The sequence below is a fragment of the Neltuma alba genome, unplaced genomic scaffold (genome assembly GCF_004799145.2).
Source record: "Neltuma alba isolate B1F8T4 unplaced genomic scaffold, ASM479914v2 tig00010280_pilon, whole genome shotgun sequence".
Taxonomy (NCBI): Eukaryota; Viridiplantae; Streptophyta; class Magnoliopsida; order Fabales; family Fabaceae; genus Neltuma; species Neltuma alba.
In genome coordinates this window covers 1,403,380-1,429,263 of record NW_021635203.1, presented here as the reverse complement: position 1 = coordinate 1,429,263, position 25,884 = coordinate 1,403,380, and positions in this window count along the sequence as shown.

Genomic DNA, 25,884 nt, shown 5'->3' with positions numbered 1-25,884 from the left:
AAAATTAAAAAAAAAAAAAAAAGCGGGCTAGCCCGCCAACTGGCGGGCTGAAAACGGTGCAGGCTGGAGTAGCTCGCACCTTGGCGGGCTGGCATTTTGCCAACTCGAGCCCGCCATTTTTGGCGGGTTGGCGGGCTGGGCCCGCGGGCCCAGCCCGTATTACCAGCTCTAGTTACAAACCCACTCAAGAGTCCATACTCTTGAGTATCACACAAATGTAATTAATGATGAGTGAGTAATCTCTCTTATAGAGTGAATAGATGATAAACACTGATGCTTAGTATAATGAAAGAACAGAGTATTGAATGCAACAGTAAATGATCACAGACGGTAGCTCGGATATTCAATTCTCTTTCATTAATGCTTCTTCACGCCTTTTATAGTTGAGGTCGTTAAGTAACCGTTAGACAGAAGAGCTTCTAGCCATTGTGACTCCGTTTGTGTGTTTTTCCAGTTGCAACGGTTCTGCCATTAATGCTTCTGAGCTTCTGACAAAGTAGGTTACAGGCTACGTAATCATTCGTTGAAGAGCCGTTGGGATTTTCCTTCGTATTCTACAGTAAAACTTTTACTCAATAAGTTGATCTTTGCAGTGTAACCCTTAAAGTAAAACTGAACAGGTGATAATATGATTATTCATTGTTTTCAGGTGGAATCAAATGTTTGTTGAATATGCAGAATAATAATCTGAACATATTTGATCAAAGTGCTGATCGATCACTGGTTGATCGATTAGGTTATCGATAATCAGAGTGAAAGCTTTTGACTCAGTTAATAAGGATTATCGATCAAGTGATAGATCATTGCTTTATAGATCAAGTGATCGATAAAATACAGCAAAGACACTTATGCTGATATGTAAACCAAAAAAAGATCGGAGTCACTTTTGATCATAAATCACTTAGCAAAATAATCAAGATGATCATGCATACCAAAAACAGTTTGAAAGAAAATAGATAATTGAATATGAGAAATATCATAGCTAACTGAAATTGAACTGAAGGAGTTCCATGATCGATCAGTTAATCGAATACTTGTTGATCGATCAGATTATCGATAATCCAAATGTTACAAAAATGAAACTTCAGTCAATGTTGATCTAACACATTATCGATAAACTCATGATCAATAATGTTATCAATAAACACCATGTGAAAAATATTCAGTGAAGAGCAAAGACTAAATGAATTGATCGAATAGGTGATTGATTAGTGAATGTTCGATCAGGTTATCGATAAAAGGTGAGACAGAGACTTTATCCTGAAGTATTTTATCGATCACGTTATGTGAAAAAGAACTATGTAGAATGGTTAAATTATCAATAATGTTATTGATAATTTGACTATAGAAGAACCAAGTAAGAGCAGATGAAACACTGATTATCGATCATGTGATCGATAATTTGGTGATTGATTAGGTTATCGATCAGCAGCTTTGATAAGTACTTGCATTCAGAGAGTTAGCGAACAATATTTGATCATATTATCGATAACTGGTTGATCGATAATGTAATCAATAAATGATTACAGAATCAAAGTGCAGAATGAGTAAAGTGTGTTACCATTTATCGGAGTCTTTATCAATAATTGATTTATCGATCATGTGATTGATAAATACACTTCAGATTTGGTTGTCTTATCTGTTTCATGTTTGATTAATCTACATTATTGATAAGTGATCGATAATTCTTAGTAAACTTCTATAACCTCTACGTTAACAATGATCGATCATTTTATCGATTAGTTTATTATCGAACAGCTTATCGATCAAAATATTAGTTATGTTGCTTGTTTACACTGTCAATTTATCTGACAGCTTATCGATAAACACTTGATCGATCAGATGATCGATCAACACACTGAACCACTTTTATCTTACTTTGTTATCATCAAAACCATAATCCTAACATGTTAGAGTTGTTTTGCGACAACAAGAGCCTCAAATACCTCTATGATCAGAAAGAGTTGAATATGAGGCAACATAGATGGATGGATTTGCTTAAGGATTATGATTTCCAGATTAAGTACCATCCAGGCAAAGCGAATATGGTTTTGGATACCTTGAGTAGGAAGGCAGTGATCAATGAGCAGAAGCTGGTAGAGGATTTCAGAGAATAAGGTCCTCTATATCAGATGCAGCTAGTAAGGGAAAGTAGAGGTAGAACACAGTTTATAGTTCTGCTCGGGGATCATATCAAGGAAGCGTAGTCATAGGATCGGCTAGTAGAAATTTTTGAAGAGAAGTGGTCTAGGGGTGAGACTATAAACTTTGAAATTTATGGGGAGGGGTTGTTAAAGTTTAAAGGAAAAACTTACATTCCCCAAGTAACCGACCTTTGGGAAAAGATACTAACAGAAGTCCATAAGAGCAGATATACTCTTCATCCAAGAATGACTAAGATATATCATGACGTTAGAAACCTCTTTTGGTGGCCTGAAATAAAGAAAGATATCACAGAGTATGTGGCAAAGTGCCTCACTTGCTAGAAGGTGAAAATAGAACATCAGAAACTTACAGGAGAGTTGTAACCCCTAGATATCCCAGAATGGAAGTGGGATAGTATATCCATGGATTTTATAGTGGGGTTACTGATGACATCAACTAAACACGATACTATGGGTCGTAGTGGACCGGCTAACTAAGTCAATGCATTTTCTCACCATGAATGTTAAAGATTCTCCAGAAAAGTTATCGAGACTTTATATCAAGGAGATTGTTAGGCTAGATGGTGTCCCAAGCAGTATTCTTTCGAACCGAGACTTAAGATTTATTTCTAAGTTTTGGAGGTCCTTACAGAAAGAAATGGACACTACTTTTAGATTCAGTACAACCTACCATCCATAGATAGATGGGTAGACAGAAAGAATGATTTATACATTAGAAGATATGTTATGAGCATGTGTGCTTGATTTTAGCAGTAAATGGGATATGTACTTACCGTTAGTCGAATTCACCTACAACAATGGTTTTCATTCAAGCATCCAAATGGTGCCATATGAAGCATTTTATGGGAGAAAGTGTAGATCTCCCTTGTGCTAGACAGAGCTCAGTGAAAGAAGCATTTATGGTCTTGATATAGTGGATCAGACTTCCCAATAGATTAAAGCTATTCAGCAAAGATTCCTAATGGCGTAAAGTAGACAAAAGAGCTACGCTGATACTAGAAGTAGACCATTAGAGTTTGAGGCTAGTGATCACGTTTTCCTCAAAGTGTCACCAATGATAAGAGTCGGTTGATCCTTAAAGACTAAGAAGTTAAGTCAGAAGTATGTTGCGTTATTCCAAATTCTTTCAAAAGCAGGACCGGTAGCCTACAACTTGGCCCTTCTCTCGAATTTGAGTCAAATTCATGATGTCTTCCATGTCTCCCAATTAAAGAAGTACTGCCCAGACTCGACACATGTCATAAGTTGCGATGACATTGTGCTCTGAGACAAACTGTCTTTCGAGGTTGGACTAGAGCGAATTATTGATCAAAAGGTCAAACAATTGAGGAACAAGTAGATTCCACTAGTCAAAGTAGTCTGGAAAGGTCTTTCCCCTAAAGAAGCTACTTGGGAGACAGAGATTTACATGAAGGAAAAGTATCCCGAGCTTTTCTATTAAGATATGCTTTAAATTTTGAGGACGAAGTTTATTTAGGGGAAGAAATGTTACATCTAGTAATATGATAATTAGAAATAAGGATATTCCCAAATAATTAAGGGCTAAAAATGATAAGGAGAAATAGAAGAATTTTGGATGGAAAATAATTATTATGATTTTCCAAGTCAATTATGAAAGTTTGACTAATTAAGAAAAATTAGTCAAAAATTAATTATGAAAAAATATTTTCAAGTCTCAGAAAATTAAGAAAAAATAGGGATAATATCCTTTGAGAATTGTATAATGATATATGATTGGTTTAATGACCAAATTACCTTTAGAAAAATTACAAAAGAATTTAAGGGTGATTTAGGCTAATTTAAGGCCTTTTATTTGGAAAATTCCAAATAAATATTTTTAAGGAGAATAAAATTTCAAGAAAATTTCTATGATGTCCCAAGGAATTATAAAACATTATGGGATTAAAAGGAGATCCTCAAATATCCAATATTTTTCCTAATTCTTTTGACAAGTGGAAAAATCATTAATGAGAAGGAAAAATAGTTTTCCTTTATATTTAATTAACGTGAAATTGAGATTGAGTTAAAGAGGGAATTTTGGGAAGAGAAAAGTGAGAAGAATAAATTATGAATTTGACAAAAAATAATTACAGAGATTAGAGTATTGTAATTATAAAAAAAAAATTTAACTCGGAGTAAAAATGCGTCGATAAAGTGAAAACTAGATTGTTGCACTTTCTTTGGTCCACAATTTGTCGCTTGTCAAGCCCTTAATGGAGAGTCTTTAAAGTTGCAAAGTATCAAACCTTAAATAGAGAGGATCTTGACTTTTGAAATTAATTACATTTGGATTTACTTAGTCTTGAAACCTCTTTCTTAATTAAGTAAATGAAGTAGAGAGTTGACACTTGGCACATCATTAAATATTGGTAGTTGAGATATTTTGACATTAAAAGGAGCTCTCCTTCCCCCATTTTTAGACCTTCAATTCGGCCAAGGGAGAGAAAGAGTGATTTTGAACAGAAATCAAGGGAAAAGCAAGCTACTTTGGTCTTCCAACTAAGATTCAAGGTTAGTAAGTTGTTTTAAGATGTTTCTTACCTTGTTTTCTTGAGTTGTATGGTTGGAAAAATCTGTTCTTGTCTCTTTATAGTGCTGGCCAAAATAAACATTGAGTAGGGAAGGAAGTTTTGGTTGCTAAACATAGTTAGAACACCTTGTTTCATGGTTGTTTCAAGTGATTATATGTTGTTTTTGAAAAGATTTCATGGTTGAATCTTATGAGGTACTGTTCAGTCACTTCAAGAACCATAACCTAGGATGAGATTTTCAAATTTTTGATGCTTCCACTGTGTTTAAAAAGAAAAATGGTGTAGGATAAATCTAAAGAACAAGTGTTGGAAGCACTAGAATCAAAGTTGTGATTTTTGAAAAACAAACCCTAAGTGCTCAGTCAACTTGGTTCTTGAGGAAGAAAATTTATTTTCTTAAATCTAAGTGCATATTTGGAATCTACATAAAAAATCATGTAAGAATGAACCAAGAAAGAATTTTTAGGGCTAAGGAAACCAAAGCTCCTAAAACAAAGAATAAAGATACAAAGGATAAGGGGTTACTTGTATGTTACCCTTGATTTTTGCATGGTTTGGTTGGTAATGTGGCTGCTCATTTTGTGTATGGTGATATTAGGTTTTGACATTTGCGGAGGGAAGGAAGAAGAGCAAAGAAATCAAGAGCATTTAGAGCAAGGTAGCAAAGTTTAACCTCACTACTAACATTGACATTACATTGTTTATTATTGCATGGATGATTGCTATTATGTGAGTGAACTATGATGATTATTGTAACATCCTAATTTTTTTTTTCAAATTTAGAGATTAAGTCTAATTTAGAATATAAGAATGATATATATTATAGTTTCTAAGTCTATATGTTCTAAAATTAATTTTTACCCATTAGTATGTAAAAAAAAATATCAACTAAAATATTATTGAAACAAATACCTTATATATATAGACCTGGGAGTTATTTTATGAAAACAATTAAATATTATATTGGGGTAATAATTAGAAGCTTGTTGAGATTTTTAAAAGATTCATATAAATTTAGTTATGAAATTATTGAGATATTATCTATACAGATTGAGAATTTTAAAATCAGTACATTCAAAATTTTATAAATTATATATATATAACGGATAAAATATAATTGTCTCTGTTTATATATATATATATATAAGTCCATCTTTAATTAACCAAATGAAGAGAACCTAAAGATAGATCTACCGTGTTATAACTCTTTCCTCCCCTTGCAGTCGCCACCTCTCCTTCCTTTTCCTTTCCTTCATATTCTTTTTCTTTGATCAATTCAAGGTTCTTTTCTTCTCCACCCAAAGATGTGTGCGTATCCACTATATACATTATTTTTTCTTTCTCAATTATATATGTATATCGTTCATATCTTCTTCTTTCTTTGTCAGTATTTTGGTTGCCTTCCAACAATACATACGCACATATACCAACCTTCTTCCATCTTATTTCACACCATCATTCCTTCTCTCTTTCCATCCGCTCTTTTTCCTCGTGTTTTTCTTCTTTCCTTTGGTCTTCACACAATCAAAAACTTAGAAGAATGTCATTCATGCATTAATATGCATAGTTTTCTCATGCTTTGATGTCGATCTTACTAAGGTAATTTATATATTTAATTAATCTTCTTTTAATAGGAAACAATTTAATTTGAAATAACTCGTATAGTTATTTACACACACACATGGCTGTGTGTAATGTTGACGGTATAATGAAATTTTAATCTTTCAAAGTAATTTTAAAGTTTCAAAGCAACTTTAGAATTGTTTAAAAAAAACGGGCAGTAATATTTATAGAATTTTAATTATGAAAAATTAATGATATTTATCTTGGGTCCTCTAGAGTAGCAGTAAGACTATAGAATAATTTTTGAGTGACTTTAGAATAGCCTTAAGATGATTCTAGACAGTGTTGAGTTATAAATTAATACTTTTTGTATATGTGTTATTCTTGTAGACTCTTATTGAGAGATTTTATTGCGGGGAATTGCTGTTTGACTGTTTAGGAGCTTGAGAAGACCAGGTAGCTTAGGGTTTTTCTCTGTGTGTGTAAGCCTTGTGTGTGTGTCATGATTAAATGTATATTGATTTATATATATATATATATATATAAAACTCTATTTGCTTAAATGCATGTAAATTGATGAAATTATGAAATGATAAAGGGATATGATTGTATTACTATATGCATTATTGGGATTCTTTTATTAAGCATGTTTATGTTAGGATTATAGTTGTTAAAATTTATGGTAATTTAATTCTTTCAAGCATGCTTGCATAGACTGGAATTGTTGCTTATGCATGGCAAGCATTGGTGGTTGAGCTATGATACTTATCGATATGATATATAGTAACCACGTGGTTTGCCTCTACCGTGCACATAGTGGTTGGCCTTTTTAGGGCCCCATTCCTTAATACTTACCTGGCTGGGTTTGTAGAGGAGGAACATGGGACAATGACACCTCTTGATTGAGTTCTTCAAGGAGGGGAGCCATAGTCTGGGTTTGGGCTCTGTACCTTTAGCCGGGTACATCCTGAGTACTAGAGTAGCTTTGGTTGGTTCGGTATATGGGCCAGCCTATGAATAAGCCTATGGCTCCAGTCAGTAGAATAAGGTTGGATAGAGCAATAAGGGAGGAAGCATCTATTGCATGTAGACATGATATGCATATGCTCATTATGAACTTTAGTGACATTGTTTGTTGTTGATTATTTAAATTATTTCTGTAATTATACATAAGCCAGTTAATGATTACTTGTGTACGATGGTTTATATGTGTATGGTTAAACTCTGGGTTACTAAGATGTTAGTGCTCACTCTATTTATTTAACATTTTCCAGGTGAACAGTCTCATAGGGATCAAGGGAACGTACTAAATGGGTGAGCCTTAGAGGCTTTAATGTACTCATTGAGTATGTCATGTTGTATTATATTTAATTGCCATGACACTAGGAACAGATTCTTAAAAAAAAATTCAGTTTTTATTAATTTCTTATTTAAGGCTACTTTTTATATTAGTACCTGTAGTTGTAATTTTCGTTGAAGTGAGACCCCTAAGGCAAAGAGTATTTAGATCTTTTATAGTTTGGGATGAAGTCTCTAAGCATTTGTGTGATTTGATTGATTAAAAGATAAGTTTATTGGTTAATCAAATATGGTGTTACAATTTTGGTATCAGAGCTTGGTTGTTCCTTAATTGCCCATTGATTAATGTGTTTCAGAAAAGCAATTTCTTTTTGTTAAAAAAAAGGTTTTGTTTTTTTTTCAACTTCTTAGAAGTCATGGCAAATTAAATATAATGAGTGCACTTCCCTTGTTAGTTTTAGACCTTATTTGAAAGAAAGTAACTTATTGGTTGACTTCAAACTTCCTATATGCTGGTGATAATATATATATGAGGCGCGAAAAGATGTCAACCCTAAATATTTAACTCATTAGTAAGGGGTAATTACATTAAGACAAGGCAATTTTAAAACAAATGAGATATGGTCCAATAAGAGGATAAAAATAAAATTGGTGAGAAAATGGCTAGAATAGAGGGTTAAAGAGTTAACAAATGAGAAGAAATAAGTATGGCAAATTGAAATAATTAATGACTTGGGTAAGTTAGGAATGTGGAAAGGGGGGAGAGAATAAAGGTGGAATTGAGTGTAATTTGAATGAGCTCAAAAGAAAGACAATGTTAGTGCGCATAACATTAAAATCATAATAAATAAAAGTAGCATTAGTCAGGTGTGATGTAAGAATGTTTTAGTATTGCTATAGCAAATTGAAATAAAAAAACACTAAGTGTGATGAGTAGATAGGAAAAAAAAATCTTTATATTTAACTTGTAAATTGTATTAGGTAAAAGGACCAGAAAAAGAAGAAGAATTTTATGTGAAAAATTTATACGTGAGGGGTTGAAGAAATCCTAAGGGCTGTGTTTGTGTAATGAGTGTGAGAGAAAAGTTATTGAGATAATGAAAGTAGTGAAGGAAGGTGAATGTGTAAGAGAAATGTAATCAATTGTGTGCATGTAATAAGAACTTCAAATAAATTAAATGTATAATATGCATCGTAGTTAGCTATCTTAAATTGAGAGCGTAAGTATAGAGAAGGAAGTAGATTGTAAAATTTGGAACATGTAATTGTGTTCATATGATATTAAGTATATTAATGTGAGGAACTAAAGTATTGATGAGAGGTAAAGGTATAAATAAAGCGTACGAGTAAAATTGGTACGTAAATTAGGCAGTATTAAATTATGTGGTTAATTTGTATAAAAAAAAATTATGTGGTTAGTTGTAGATGTATAATGGGATATTTGAGATAGTTGTAATTTGTAAATATAGGGAATATAGTTAGCGTGGCTAGAGAGATAAGAGAATGGCGGAAGTAGTTAAAATATAGAAGTAAAAAGTGTTAAGTATGAGTGTGAAAAAAATAATAATAAAATTAGCATAGAGTGAGTGAGAAAATGTCGTTAATACCTAAAAGAGATATAAAATATGTAACAATATATTAGTGTATCAAAATATTGAAATCAGTATAATAAAAGTGCAAACTTCGAGAATGAGGCTTGGTAATAGTATGTCAAAATTGGATGGAAGTTCTTCACAATGTTTCACTTGGCTAAGTCAACTGAAGACATAAGACAATGGCTCCTCTAGGAAAAAAACAACTAAGAGAGAGAGAGAGAGAAAAGGAAGAAAAGAGAACTATACTGCTTACAGAACTATAATCAAGCTATAAAGATTAGGAAGGACCTAAACTTGTCTTTAGTGGATGTTACTGGCACAGATATTGTTCACGGGAATAAAAAGCTTATAATATTTAAGTGTAATAATATTGATTTTTGGAAAGGTTATGCTGTTTTACTACCTAAACAAAAATTTGGTTTGAATATTGTTTTTCTTCTTTCTATTGGTGATAGATTGATACGAACAGTTTTGCATGTCTTGTATTGCTCTTATTACTAGCAAATAGCATATGAACATGACATTTCTGCTTCCACTTTGGAGATGATAATCCTGTATTTGTACCTATCAGTAGCTAGTGACTCTGGTTGCTAAGTTGACACAGTACAATAGTACATATAATCAAACATAGTGCTCTTATTCTGAATTTCATGCTTGTTTGATTTAGCTTGCTCCATGCCCATGTTTAGCGGAGTTGTATGCTTTTGTGGAGATATCTATGATTTCTCTAGCCTGGTGATCAAATGATGCTGTAATGGTGTTTTAGGGAGTTAAAAGTAGTGGATAAGATACCAAAGCCATGGAGTGTTAATTGACAAAACCTATGTCCTTCATCCCTATAACACTTTTAAACTCTCTAGAAATCAACTTGAAATAATGGGATTAGCTTAAACCTTATAGGTGTCAATTCCTAAAATACATAAATTTTTATGAAGAGGATGCTGTGATGGGCCATCATGGTTGTTTTCTCACTAGAGTAAATTTTCAAATTTCAAATGGAAGAGTGAAATCTACTTATAACTACCAAGAATGACTAGTAAAAACAAAAAAAGAAAAGATTAATGATTTTAGTTTCCTGATATAAATTCATATTTTATATTAAAAAAACGTATAGAAATACATGAGAATATAAAAGGAAAAAAAGGCAAAGAAAAAAAAATGTATAGAGCGCATGGGCGCATGGGTATGTTAAAAACAAAAGTCTTGAATAAAAAGGGTGGTCTACTGGGAAATTTAGTTGATATGTTTAAAAAGGGAATTCTTAGAGAAATTCTGTTAGAGTATGGTTTATAATAAGCTCAATGATAGGAATCAACATCAAAATATATGAGCGACAAAGCATAAAATAGCGAATAGAAATTGTGGTGTGTAAGTTGTGAAGATGCATGAAAATACTTATGATAGATTTTAGTAAACAAAAAAAATTTGAAACTAACTAGACAGATTGATGATAAGACTTGATGGATGGAGTAAATGATTAAAAGATGAATTATTTATTTGCAATATTAGCATAATAGGTAGAATTCTGAGATGAAAAATGGTATTAGGAAGCAAAACATATAAGCATATGCGTGGATATACGATCAATCAACCCTATGAAGATGTGTTAGGAATGAGATATAATACAATAGTAAACTTATAATGATCCCTAGTATAACTTAAAAAGGGAAGGGGGGGAAATTTTGATGACTATTTTGGTCTTGTTACCTATAAGCGTTCGATGATTTTTTTTTTAGGAAAAAAACAAACTTAAGAATTATATTTTGACGAGTGATGTCCTCCATAAGCATTTTTTTTTTCAATGTATTTTGAATTTATCATGAAGGTCCTAAAAAAAACAAAAACAAAACTAAATATGTTGTTGGGAGTTTATTTGCATGTTCAGAAACCTTTAACAAATTTTAACTTTTTAACCAAAAAAAGGAAAAAAAAATTTGAGCTGAAATTTTTCCTTACAGATATTTATGCACCTAGGTTAGTGACCTTCATATTCCAAATACAAATATTTAACTATTTATTTTACATGTTGGGGGGAAAATCATTTATTATGCATAATACTTCTTAAAAATACTTAGTGAATACTAAAAGCTTCATTTTGAAGTCTATGAAGCATAGAGTTATCATACATGAAAAGGATTATTTGCAAAATATCAACAGAATTACAAATTTTTATCTTGATTTAAACTTGGAATGAAGATATTGAAGAATATGATGTAGTTTGAGTAAGTTAGTTAAGGATAAGCTATAGATTATATTGATGACCTGGTGGATTATGCTCATTGCTATAGATTTGTAGTAGTTGCAGGGTTAAGCTTTGGGGTGGATGCCTCATAGAGATTAAGAAGGGGAAAAAAAAAAACAGAGGCGAGTTAAGATAAGTTTAGGATGATAAATTAATATTTTTAGCTATATGTGTGTGTGTATTTAATGATATGACTAGAGGTGATCTTAAACTAGACAAAATAACATGAAAAGTATGATGACGCATTGAGTATATGGTAAATGTTATTAAATACATTTCATTTGAATTGCATTAAAGTAAAAAGGGTAATAGGAAGGGATGAGTAGATCATACCAATATATGTATAGATGCAAGAACATTAAGTCTATCAATTTAAGTCACCTAGTATAAAATTAAACATAAATTTTTAAAGAAAGGATCAAAATTATTGAACTAGGGTTATAGAAGAGTAGAACAAGAAATATAAGTGGTAACATCCTTCAAGTGATTCTAATAGAAATTAAATTTGATTGGATGTGAATAAGCTACACAGTATTGCGCTCAATCAAAGTGGCGCGGTGGAAATATATAACAAGTGAATTATAAGAGAAACAAAATTATATACAAAGTAACACATGAAAGTTGAGCTAGGAGATAACAATTGGGCAAACCAAACAAAAATGAAATAGGAAAACTTGCATGATTTTGACTAAACCATCGAATTTTGGGGACAAAATTATTTTAAGGAGGGGAAAACTGTAACATCCTATTTTTTTTTTCAAATTTAGAGATTAAGTCTAATTTAGAATATAAGAATGATATATATTATAGTTTCTAAGTCTATATGTTCTAAAATTAATTTTTACCCTTTAGTCTGTTAAAAAAAATCAATTAAAATATTATTGAAACAAATATTTTATATATATAGACCTTAGCATTATTTTATGAAAAAAATTAAATATTATATTCGAGTAATAATTAGAAGATTGTTGAGATTTTTAAATGATTTAGATAAATTTTAGTTATGAAATTATTGAGATATTATCTGTACAGATTGAGAATTTTAAAATCAATACACTCAAAATTTTATAAATTATATACATATAACATATAAAATATAATTGTCTCTGTGTTTATATATATATATATATATCCATCTTTAATTAACATAATGAAGAGAACCTAAAGATAGATTTACTGTGCTATAGCTCTTTCCTCCCCATATAGCTGCCTCGTCCTCTCCTTTTTGCCTTCCTTCATATTCTTTTCTTTGATCAATTCAAGGCTTTTTTCTTTTTCATCCAAAGATGTGTGCGTATCCACCAAATATATTATTTTTCCTGTCTCAATTATATATATATCGTTCATATCTTCTTCATTTTGGTTGCCTTCCAATAATAAATACACATATATACCAACCCTCTTCCATCTTATTTCACACCATCATTCCTTCTCTCTTTCCATCCGTTCTTTTTCCTCATGTTTTTCTTCTTTCCTTTGATCTTCACGCAATCGAAAACCCAGAAGAATGTCATTCATGCATTAATATGCATAGTTTTCTCATGCTTTGATGTCAATCTTACTGAGGTAATTTATATATTCAATTAATATTCTTTTAATAGGAAACAATTTAACTTGAAATAGCTAATATAGATATTTACGCACACAGATAGGCGTGTTTAATGTTGACGGTATAATGAAATTTTAATCTTTCAAAGTAATTTTAAAGTTTCAAAACAACTTTAGAATTGTTTAAAAAAAAACAGGTAGTAATATTCATAGAACTTAATTATGAAAAATTAATGATATTTATCTTGGGTCCTTCAGAGTAGCAGTGAGACTATAGAATAATTTTTGAGTGACTTTAGAATAGCCTTAAGATGATTCTAGGCAGTGTTGAGTTATAAATTAATACTTTTTGTATGTGTTATTCTTGTAGACTTTTTATTGAGAGATTTTATTGTGTGAAATTGCTGTTTGACTGCATAGGAGTTTAAGAAGACTAGGTAACTTAGAGCTTTTCCATGTGTGTGCAAGCCTTGTGTGTGTGTGTCATGATTAAATGTATATTGATTTATATGTATAACTCTATTTGCTTAAATGCAAGTGAATTGTTGAAACTATGAAAAGATAAAGGGATATGATTGTATTACTATATGCGTTATTTGGATTCTCTTATTAAGCAGGTTTATGCTAGGATTATAGTTGTTAAAATTTATGGTAATTTATTTCTTTCAAGCATGCTTGCATGTACTGGAATTGTTGCTTATGCATGACATGTATTGGTGGTTGAGCTGAGGAGTTTATGATACTTATCGATATGATATATAGTAACCACGTGGTTTGCCTCCACTGTGTGCACAATGGTTGGCCTTTTCAAGGCCCCATTCCTTAATACTTCCCTGGTCGGGTTTGTAGAGGGGGAACATGGGACAGTGACACCTCCTGGTTTAGTTCTTCAAGGAGGAGAGCTATAGTCTAGGTTTGGGCTCTATACCTTTGGCTGGGTACATCCTAAGTACTAGAGTAGCTTTGGTTAGTCTAGTGTATGGGCCAGTCTACGAATAAGCCTATGGCTCTAGTCAGCAGAATAAGTGGAGTAATAAGGGAGGAAGCAACTGTTGCATGTAGACATGATCTGCATATGCTCATTATGAACTTAAGTGACATTGTTTGTTGTTGATTATTTAAATTATTTCTGCAATTGTACATAAGCTAGTTAATGATTACTTATGTGGGATGGTTTGTATGTGCATGGTTAAACTCTGGGTTACTAAGGCGTTAGTGCTCACTCCATTTATTTAACATTTTCCAGGTGAACAATCTCATAAGGATCAAGGGAACGCACTAAATAGGTAAGCCTTAAAGGCTCTAATGTATTCATTGAGTACGTTATGCTATATTATATTTACTTGTCATGACATTAGGGACTGATTCTTAAAAAAAATCAGTTTTTGTTAATTTCTTATTTAAGGCTACTTTTTATATTAATACGTGTAGTTATAATTTTTGTTGAAGTAAGACCCCTAAGGCAAATGAGTATTGAGATCTTGTATAGTTTGGGATGAAGTCTCTGAGCATTTATGTGATTTGATTGATTAAAAGATAAGTTTATTGGTTAATAAAATGAAGTGTTACAATTATGATGTGGTTACTCCTTGCATTTTATTGCCTTGGCTTTTGCATGTTTGAGATTGCCCAATATAAGAGTATTAGTTCTTCAATGGTAGCTAATATTGTTATGCATAATGATAATGCTTACTTGGTGTTATTGTTGTTTAATTTTGCTATTGGGATTTCAATGAAATCTTACCCCTCCCAAAAATAATCTAACATTTTAGGAACTGAATCATCTAAGGGGAAGCTACAGATTCAAGGGTAAATTTTGGTGTTAAGCCATAAAAATCATTTGATTTTTGGTTATGTATAATTATGTCACATGGATGCTGTAACCCTAAGTAGGCCGTCAACCTGGAGCTAGGTTTTGATCAAGTTACTAAATGAATTTTATCACAAAATTTGGTATGCATATAGACCATATCTTAAGCTTCAATTTGATAGGTAGCATGTTAAAAATAGACCAAAGTAACAGTAGTAACTTCCACAAACATATGGCACTTTCTTAAAAGGAATTGTTTACAAAGTTATTGTTTCTTGAAAGAGCTTTCAACAAAATTTTGAACCACTATGTTTTTTGTTTTCTAGATTAAGTTATGATTTTTTGAAGTTGGGATAGAAATCTAGAACTTACCACATGAACAGTAATTTTCTGAAATTAACATCCTAAGAGAGGTTTTTGAGCTCAAGACCATCCAATGTGGTCTAAAATGGTTCTAATTAAACTCTAAGTTGTTCTAGTAGTAAGATGTAACACTTTCAATTCTCTACAGGAAAAAAATATAAAACTGGACTTAACCCTTGCCAATTCTTACAGTTTATTCATTGAAGTTTACTGTTCATTTGGCCAAAACTGTACGTTCTAGCTTCTCTGCCCTAACTTTGATCAAGTATAACTCTTAGCACCCACATTCATTTTAGGTGATCTACCACTTGTTTTAAATCTAAGGATGTGTACTTTAACCATACCAAATTTCATAGGTAGAATCAATTGTTTGTCTTATTTCCACTCTGTCTCAATTTTGTTGCTCAATTAGAGATAGTTTATTCCCTTATCTTGTATTAATAAATCATAATTAATTTTTTTCTTGCATAATACTATTCTATCAATCCATAAACTATTCTCATACATTATTATAGTCAACTATATATGCCATCATCATTATTTATCATCACATAACATTAATGGCATGTTCGTATCATACCTTAACATACACATTATACAACGTAATCTAATAAATTTCCTCAATTCTTTTCCTCTTTCCTTGCTTCCACTTCATACATCCTTTGCTTGATCCTTATTATCTATTATGGTTGGTTAAGGGAGAGTGAGATTCGGAAGAATCTTAGTAGCAAACATTACTATTATCTATGCAAGATGGATGCAAGTGTATGACATGCTTATTTGATATAACTTATGCTTACTTATAACATATTCTCATGCTCAATGTTTCACATTAACATGTATGGCCATGGGAACTATAAAACAAACAGAGTATCATACTTGCATTTACATCACATATCATCATCAAATCAAATAATACAATCAACACACAAGCATACACATCAAGCACACAAAAAAGGTAAGTTCACTACCTTGTATCTTTAAGCTTTCTTCTTGCTCCCTTTTGCTTCCAACCATTAAGATTGCTTACTCAAACTTTGCCATTCCTTTTTCTTGATGTCTCATAGCCTAAATGCATTAACAAATCATTTCCATTCATTCATTAGAGCTATAGTAATTAACAACATCAATACTTTGCTTTTTTTTTTGAACTATATTAACATCAATGAATAAACTATGTGAATCGACAGGGGTTAAGTCTAGTTTTATATTTTTTTTTCCTGTAGAGAATTGAAAGAGCTTCAAATGAAATTTTGAACCACCTCAATACAATTTTTTAATAATTAGTTATGATTTTTCAAAGTTGGACAAAAAAATCTAGAATTTAACTAATGAACAGTAACCCGAGAACCAATTGCAAATTTTCAATCTGCTGGCTTGTTTCATGAATTGCTTGAACTGTAACGCTTCTAAACACATACTTTAAGGAGTTAAAGGAAGGATGTTTCATTTTGGTATCAAAGCAAAGATTTTGGCAAAGTTTTAAGCAAAGCAGAGGTTTTGGTAAAGGTTCTAACCAAGATATAAAAAAGCACTGGTTTAAGCGAAGCCCGGTATGAGAGAAAAGTTTGCCTAGAAAGTAATGGGTTAACAAGATTGGTCCAACTAAGGCTAAGAGATTAAGGTGATTTCTCCAGGGGAAATGGATATAGAGGAGAAGTAAGGAATGACAGAAAGTAATCTAAGAGATAGGTAGTCACTACTAAGAGACTCCCTATCAAGAAAGGAATAGTTGAGCTAAGAGAGCTTGACCGAGGTATGAGTCAAAGTCAAAGGACTCCTCCAGAGGGTAGTGGCTAAGAGTACAATGAGTCAGTGTCCTAGTAGGAGAACTGAGTGGCAACCTAAGCCTTAAGTAATCAATGTGACCTCAATAAAAGCAAGGTAACAGGATAAGATGTTTGAGGTTTGTTCAAATCTCTTAATAGAGGTAGAACCCCCAAGGCATAGTAAACTAGGAGGGATAGAGATTAGATGATATTGAATAAAGAATCGATTATAAGTTAGGTGCCTAACCTAGACATAACACAGCAAGGTGATTGAATATTCATTGTGTGATGTGATCAGCGTATAATGATCAATACTTGATCATAGGAATGATTGTCAGAAGGTAAAGGAAGCTAGAAAGAGCAGAGTCAAGCAAGATCCCTCTCAAGGATAGAGTTGAATGGAAACGGATGAGAATGTGATAGTAATGGTTGCACTGGGAACTGATATATAGAGAAAGATAGGTAAGTTCTCGATGATGCCTAGAGCCTGATGATGCTTAGATGCTTGATAATATTAGGGATTAAATAGTATTCTTTTGTGTCCCAAAGGCATCTATGAGAAGTGTGACCATAGTACTTAGGCCAGCGTAGAGCTCAAGAAACAAAATTCCCACCAATGAATGCCACTGCCAAAATAATCGAACGACTTAGGTTGAGAGGCTCCCATAATAGAGAATTGACATGTAAGAATGTGTTAGGACAGAGATTAAGTAACTAAAAAGTCTTAACCATAGAGTATCTCTCAAGAAATTAGGAGGTGGTCCTCCTACTCAGAGTTGGCGCTGCTCTATTAAGAGCAAGCTATCCTATAAAAGGAAGAAAGATAAATAGCTACGATAGAGGTGACAACACTATGAAGAAAACAGTGTGTCCTACTAGAGCAGTAGAGTTGATGTCGTACTAGTGAAAGCAGTATGTCCTCTATCAAGGCAAAGAAAGTGGTTGGATTAACGTGCTCTGATGTGAGCAATACGTCCTCCCATAGAAAGAGTAATAATACTGAGGCAAGTGAAAGAGAGCCTTTCTGTCGTTCGCCTTGGGGTTCTCAATCAAAATTTAATCCAAGCTATGCGGTATAGTGCAAACTCGGGTCGTTTCACTTTTGGGAGCCTTTATTAATTACCTAAACTAGACTAAATGCCATGCAATGCAATGAAATGGGGTTTTGGGTTTTTAAGACTTAAATGAATGGTGCCTAAACTAAATGCAATGAAAACAAACCTAAGATACTATATTTTTGGTGTTTTAAGATAATAATGATGGAATGGAAATGAATGATAAGAAATCTCTTGAAAATGGCTTTGATGGCAATCATAGTTCACTTAAAATATTAGGAGTTTCACAAATCATTAGGTTTTCTTAATAAGAACCTCATTAACTCAATGAGTCCAAAGCTTTCATTAATGAACTCATTAATGAAAGCTTTGTTTAGCTTCCCTAATGTGTAAATTTGGAATGATCATGTAATTGGCTTAATGTAACACACAATCAACTCAGTACCCAAACACAACCATGCAAGATAGGAGAGAATAATAAGAGTTACAATAAGCATATATGCAACCACATATATTTAAGCACAAAGTTCAACATCAATCAATCCAAATTACAAATGTAATCATTAACCAATAATTACAGTATCAGTCCTAAGTTCCTAACTAAGAAATTACAACTCCTAGACCTAGAAAGCCATAAATCATAGCTAAAAAATTGCAAACTGAAACTAAACTCCCCTTTGAAGCTTAGGAACTCAAGCCACACCACCATTCTTCAAGAGTTGATAAACCCTAGCCCTCCATAGCTTCAAGAAAAGCTCCAACTGAAGTGAATCCGTCGGCCATGGTAGCTGGGAGTGGAAGGAATTGAGATGGAGTGAATGAAAGATGAAGGAAATGGATGGGGAAGAAGATGGAGATGGAGAGGCAAGAGGATGGGAGAATAGAGGTGTTGGAGATGATAGAATGGAGTGATAGGTCGAAAATAGGGTTTCTAAGGGCTTTTAGGGTCAATTTGGGTCGGATCATATGAGTAGAGGGTCCATTTTTGCGTTCTGGATCCGAATCTGACGTTACTGATACGAAGAGGTTCGCCGCGGCGAACTCAAAAGTTGGCCGCGGCGAACTATTCCAGAGAGGTATTCTAGTGAGATTTTGAAAGTTGGCCCCGGCGAACTCAAAAGTTGGCCGCGGCGAACTATTCCAGAATAGCCACTGATGCACATTTTCAGACTTTTTGCCACAGCACAGCATTTTCTTGGAAACTCTTATGTTGTGTAATGCTTTGGTCTTCAATCTTGGCTCTAATTCTCAAGTGTCCTACAATAAAAAGCAACAATTTGAAGTATCAATTGTCCTAGAAATCAATTGAATATAATTAATAACCAATTATGACAATTTTACCCTCAAAAAGACACTAACTCAAAGTAAGGACTCTTAATCTAAATTAAGCACAATTATCATTAAAAGGAGCCAAAATCTATGATAAATACCCTTAAAATGATATGAAACAACATAGAATAATTGGGCTAAATCAAATCCCCCACACTTAAACCTTTGTACTCCTGGACAAAGGCAATACAAAACTGAAGCAAGAGAATAGTATTGATACAAATGGGAACCCCTATGAATTCAAAGTAAGAAAGCAGTAGTGCCATTAATCCAACTCTTCAAATAAGCATCCATAGTGATCTAGGTTAATGAGAAGGGATTAAAGTAGAGTACAATCAATGCAATGGGAATGAGCAAAAGAGAAAACACTCAAGATATAAATTGTTTCACTCTACTCACCAAGTTGGGGTAATTTTCTCTCAAATCCACTTAATCAACCACTTTGCCATAAGCTTGTTAAAATCCTACCTCTCCACTTTTAATGCACAAATGCAATGATCAAGAGGACTTTTAAGGTTATGATAATGGGAAGGGTTAAATGAAATAAGATGAGGTGAACAGATATGAAATGATTAAGCACCAAGCATTTTAGAAAAGGTTTCCAACTACTATTTACTCTATTTCTCTAAAAGCACAACTTTGTTCTTCAAACCACCAATGAATTGCCTTATTTCAAAATTTTTGTTCTTTTGGTACCATTTATTCTGATCTTTCTTTCTTTGGCTTTTCTTAAACATTTTCTTCTATTTCTTTGCCTTTTTCTATTTCTCTTTTCTCTTTTTTTTTTTGCAATTCAAAACCCAAGAAGACAAAGTTTAACACATCATGAATAGAATGGTAAAAATGTTGGAAACTTGAATGTATAATGCATCTCTTGGCACTTAAGAAAAGATGAAGGCTCAAATGGTTAGCAATAGATAAAATCATGTGGGTTTGTGTTTGGAATATAAGGGTTTAGAAAAGAATGCCTCTATCATGCTCATCACATTAATGCAACTAAGTCTTGATTAAGAATTAGAACAAGTTCTAGAAAGTAGAAGATGTAAGTGGATGCAACTCACTATGAATGAAAATTAGGCTCAAAGAATCTTCCAACAAGGCTAAATCTCAAATGCTCATGCAAAAGATTAATTGTACTCCATATTAGTCACAATGCATTAACTCAATCAATATAAAAGCAAGCTTGAAGAATTGTGACCAATGAAACTAAAACAATCAACTTTGAACAAATAGCAATTCTCATGAGTATCAATATAAGTTCAAAAATATCTACCAAAGTCCAAGAATACACAAATTCAAGTGTAAGTTACTTGAAGCAAAAATTTTCAAAAATTTTGACTCAAAATCTTCAAATTAAGTTCAAAAAAAAAAAAAATCAATCAAAATTTTGAAAATTTTTAGAAACCAGATTTTTCATTAAGCACAGAAAAACACAACACAATCACTGAAATCAATCTCTCCCCCACACTTGAACTTTGCATTGTCCCCAATGCAAAACTCGAGTGTAACCCTAAACAAGAGAAACCAAAACCAAAAAGGGAGGAAAAGAAAAGAAAAAAAACAAACTACTTTTACTACTGGCTATGTCCCTCCCCCACACTTATCTCACAAAACAAGCAAATAATTCAAAAGATAAGAGTTAAGGAAGGAAAGGGACAACCTTGAGAACGAAATCTCTTCAAACTCTTGTAGGAGAAGTTCTCATCCCGGATGAGAAACATGCATTTCTTCCATATGCTCACTTCTCCTTTATTGATCTTCCTTAGTAGAGGTGGTGTGGAGTCCTGCAAGCAAGTAGAACCAACAGCAGTACCACATCCAGAAATAGAAACATGAAGAGGATAAAAATGAAATAAAGACAGGTTAGAAGTTAATCTCTCCAAGTAACTATCACAACCAAGGAAATCAATAGTACTCCCATCAGTAGGAGTCAAATTTTTATTTAAATTTTTGAAATACTCAAGCTTATGTGAAGTGGAAGCTGAAGAATCCAACTGACAGTTGTTGGAGTACAGTACATCACTATCACATTCACAAGAGGTAGTGTTTGAAAGGAAGAAAAGAAAGAACAAAATGATTTATGCAAACTACTATTTACAATGCAAGATAAATCAGGAGGTAAATCACAAGATAAAACTTGTTGGAAAGACTTATTGATATTCATGATTTTATCAATTGAAACTTTAAAGCCTTTCTCAACATTATTAAAAACTATGAACTCATTGGAATTATCATGAATTTGATTCTTAAGGCAATGGTTTGGTTCACATTTTTTCACAGAATCATCTTCTAGGCAATTCACATCAACATCATGCTTTATATTTTCAGCACTTTCAATACTAGAAGGTAATGCACACACTTTACCAAAGTTCTGCTTTTGCCACTTAACAAGTATATCATTTTTGTTATCAATGCAATCCATGCATATAGTGTGAGCATTGCAAGAACAAGATAAAGGTTCATTCAAATCAGAATCAGTTTCACCATCCAATCTAGCACTAGAAAGAGAAGCATGTTCTTCACACAAAGAAGCAGTGACAGTGCAAGCAACATCATCAACTAAACAACTACTATTAGAAGTGTTCAAGTGAGAATTTTTATTTTGGAACATATGAGGGGATTCAACTATGATTTCCTCATCCACCTCATTATCACTCACATCATCAATAACTTCAACAGGAATAGTAGTTTTAGCACAAGGGTCAATCTCCTCAAGAAGAGGAGCAATATTACCTGATGTAGGGCACAAGTCCTTGTGAGTTTGTGGATGTTCTTGCTTCATCTCAGCCTCTTGCATGAGTGAATTTGGACACTTTGATTCATCCTTCCCCATCCCAGATTCAATTTGCGCTATATCACTCAAGAACTTTCCTAATGCACTTTGACATTCTTCTAACTCTTCCTCTGATTCCTTCGAAATTCCAAATATTTCTACCTCTTTAAGTAATCCATGGTAGTATGAATTCAAGCGGTCATAAGCTTCTCTTAAAAATTGTATCTGGTCATTCTTAGGAATAGTGAGAAATGGGTCAGGTTCACTGAATTCATGATCATGAGATTGGGGAAAGGTTGGTACATAGATTGGGACAAGGGCTGGTGGTGGTAGTCATTTAGCGAAGGAGATGGTTCAAAGGGGGAATTATATGGTGAGAATGGTTCAAGATATGGAGTGGGACATGGATGGAATGACGGTGATGGTTCATGAAATGGTTGGTAAGATGAGGAAGGGTATTGGTGGTAGGGTTCATGTGATGGAATGTTTGGCTCATGATATGGATGATGTGAAGGAAAGTGTTCAAAGTATGGATTGTATGGTGGAGGTGATAGCTCATAATGTTGTCCTAATGGTGGATGTTGGTTTTTGTATGAATGGAATGAAGAGGTATGGTAAGGGGAATGTGGAGGGTCATTCATCCAATCATAGCCATGGTTATGGTGAGGATAGGGATCATGCCCTTGATAAGTCCCACCATGTTCTTCATGATCAAAATGTGCCTGAAGCAGATCCAATTCCTCTTGTATGGCATCAAGCCTTTGAGAAGAATTATCACCCATCAGAGTATTGTCACCTATAAAAGAGGAAGGGTGATCAGATGGACCTAAATAATTATTAAACCAAGCCATAAGAAACTAAACAATCAATTCCCAAAGAGTTTTTAAGAAATTTTTTTTTTTTTTAAGAAAGGGGACCCTTCGCCGCGGCGAAAATAAGAGTTTGCCGCGGCAAAGCTGTCCAGAGAGGGAGAATGGACTCTGGTTCAACACACTTCGCCGTGGCGAAACACAAAGTTGGCCGCGGCGAATGTGTCCCGAGAAGGATTCTCACAGAAATCTGATAAGTTGGCCGCGGCGAAACAAGGAGTTGGCCGCAGCGAAGTCTCACAAACAGTGAGAAAACCAGAACACAACAACAAAAACACAAAGAATGAAAAACAAGAAGAAACTCAATAATGCAATGAATGCTATGAAGGGTATGAAACTATATGTAAAAATTGAAATCAAAATCAGGATCTTTGTTTGTATATCTCAAAATTTTTATGCAATGCAAAATCTATTATGCACAATGTAAAAATGTAACCTAACAAGCTCACGAAACCCCAATCAACCAAAGTTGACAATTAACTAGCCTAAGGAACCAATTGCTTGGCTCCCCGGCAACGGCGCCACTTGAAAGAGAGCCTTTCTGTCGTTCGCCTTGGGGTTCTCAATCAAAATTTAATCCAAGCTATGCGGTATAGTGCAAACTCGGGTCGTTTCACTTTTGGGAGCCTTTATTAATTACCTAAACTAGACTAAATGCCATGCAATGCAATGAAATGGGGTTTTGGGTTTTTAAAACTTAAATGAATGGTGCCTAAACTAAATGCAATGAAAACAAACCTAAGATACTATATTTTTGGTGTTTTAAGATAATAATGATGGAATGGAAATGAATGATAGGAAATCTCTTGAAAATGGCTTTGATGGCAATCATAGTTCACTTAAAATATTGGGAGTTTCACAAATCATTAGGTTTTCTTAATAAGAACCTCATTAACTCAATGAGTCCAAAGCTTTCATTAATGAACTCATTAATGAAAGCTTTGTTTAGCTTCCCTAATGTGTAAATTTGGAATGATCATGTAATTGGCTTAATGTAACACACAATCAACTCAGTACCCAAACACAACCATGCAAGATAGGAGAGAATAATAAGAGTTACAATAAGCATATATGCAACCACATATATTTAAGCACAAAGTTCAACATCAATCAATCCAAATTACAAATGTAATCATTAACCAATAATTACAGTATCAGTCCTAAGTTCCTAACTAAGAAATTACAACTCCTAGACCTAGAAAGCCATAAATCATAGCTAAAAAATTGCAAACTGAAACTAAACTCCCCTTTGAAGCTTAGGAACTCAAGCCACACCACCATTCTTCAAGAGTTGATAAACCCTAGCCCTCCATAGCTTCAAGAAAAGCTCCAACTGAAGTGAATCCGTCGGCCATGGTAGCTGGGAGTGGAAGGAATTGAGATGGAGTGAATGAAAGATGAAGGAAATGGATGGGGAAGAAGATGGAGATGGAGAGGCAAGAGGATGGGAGAATAGAGGTGTTGGAGATGATAGAATGGAGTGATAGGTCGAAAATAGGGTTTCTAAGGGCTTTTAGGGTCAATTTGGGTCGGATCATATGAGTAGAGGGTCCATTTTTGCGTTCTGGATCCGAATTTGACGTTACTGATACGAAGAGGTTCGCCGCGGCGAACTCAAAAGTTGGCCGCGGCGAACTATTCCAGAGAGGTATTCTAGTGAGATTTTGAAAGTTGGCCCCGGCGAACTCAAAAGTTGGCCGCGGCGAACTATTCCAGAATAGCCACTGATGCACATTTTCAGACTTTTTGCCACAGCACAGCATTTTCTTGGAAACTCTTATGTTGTGTAATGCTTTGGTCTTCAATCTTGGCTCTAATTCTCAAGTGTCCTACAATAAAAAGCAACAATTTGAAGTATCAATTGTCCTAGAAATCAATTGAATATAATTAATAACCAATTATGACAATTTTACCCTCAAAAAGACACTAACTCAAAGTAAGGACTCTTAATCTAAATTAAGCACAATTATCATTAAAAGGAGCCAAAATCTATGATAAATACCCTTAAAATGATATGAAACAACATAGAATAATTGGGCTAAATCAGCAAGGCACACGGAGTTGACCTTACCCCAATAAGAGCGAAACTGGCCAAGAGTAATATAGGGATGAAATATCCAAGAAGATAATAGAGATGATGTTTCAAGACCTCTCCTTGTAAGATGAGAAAGAGGATTCATAAGGTATAGCAGATTGGCATGGATATGATAAAAAGCTAGAAGGCCATAGAAGTGAACCAATGGCCTAGACAATTAAAGAGGCCCACTGAAAGGGAAATGGCCTGAGGTAGCTAAAAGTTAAGAGAAAAGGAAAGACAGGAAAGATGAATGATTCCAGAGTTGGCGGAAAGGATTGAGTAAGGCCTAAGAAGGTAATATTGGCGTCTGTGATCAATCTTGTGGAATAATTAGTCAAGTTACTGGCTAAGGGTAGACAACTTATTCTTTAACTTAGTTTACTAGTCTAAAGGCTCCCAAAGAGTGGAACATAGCTCGAGTAGAATGTTAAAGAATCTAGGGTCATAATAGATCCTGAAGAGGCTTACGGTAGAGTGTAGTAACTCCCAAGGTCACAATAGACCAAGCTAAAGAGAAAGTTGCTGAGCCATATGGTAGTACCTCTTTGGGGCATGAGAATGAGATGATCAGGATGAGTTTAAGATGGGAAAACCTCCTCAGGTTGGTTGCCAATACAAAGAGAGTACCCTTGACTTTTTCACAGATACTGTTATTATTGATTAGACCAAGCTAAATTCTATTCTAGTCAATAAAGGAAAGTGAGGAAAGTAAGAGTTGAAGGAACTAAGAGTAATATGCCCTAAACAATATGTGTTCGGGTAAGCTATATGTGAAATGAGAATGTGAAAGAAAGGAGATAGGCCCTTCAGGTAAAGATAGCAGAGTATGCCAAAAAACCTGATAAAGGCAGTGATAGAGGAACCTAAAATGCCGTAGTATAGTAACATACCATGAA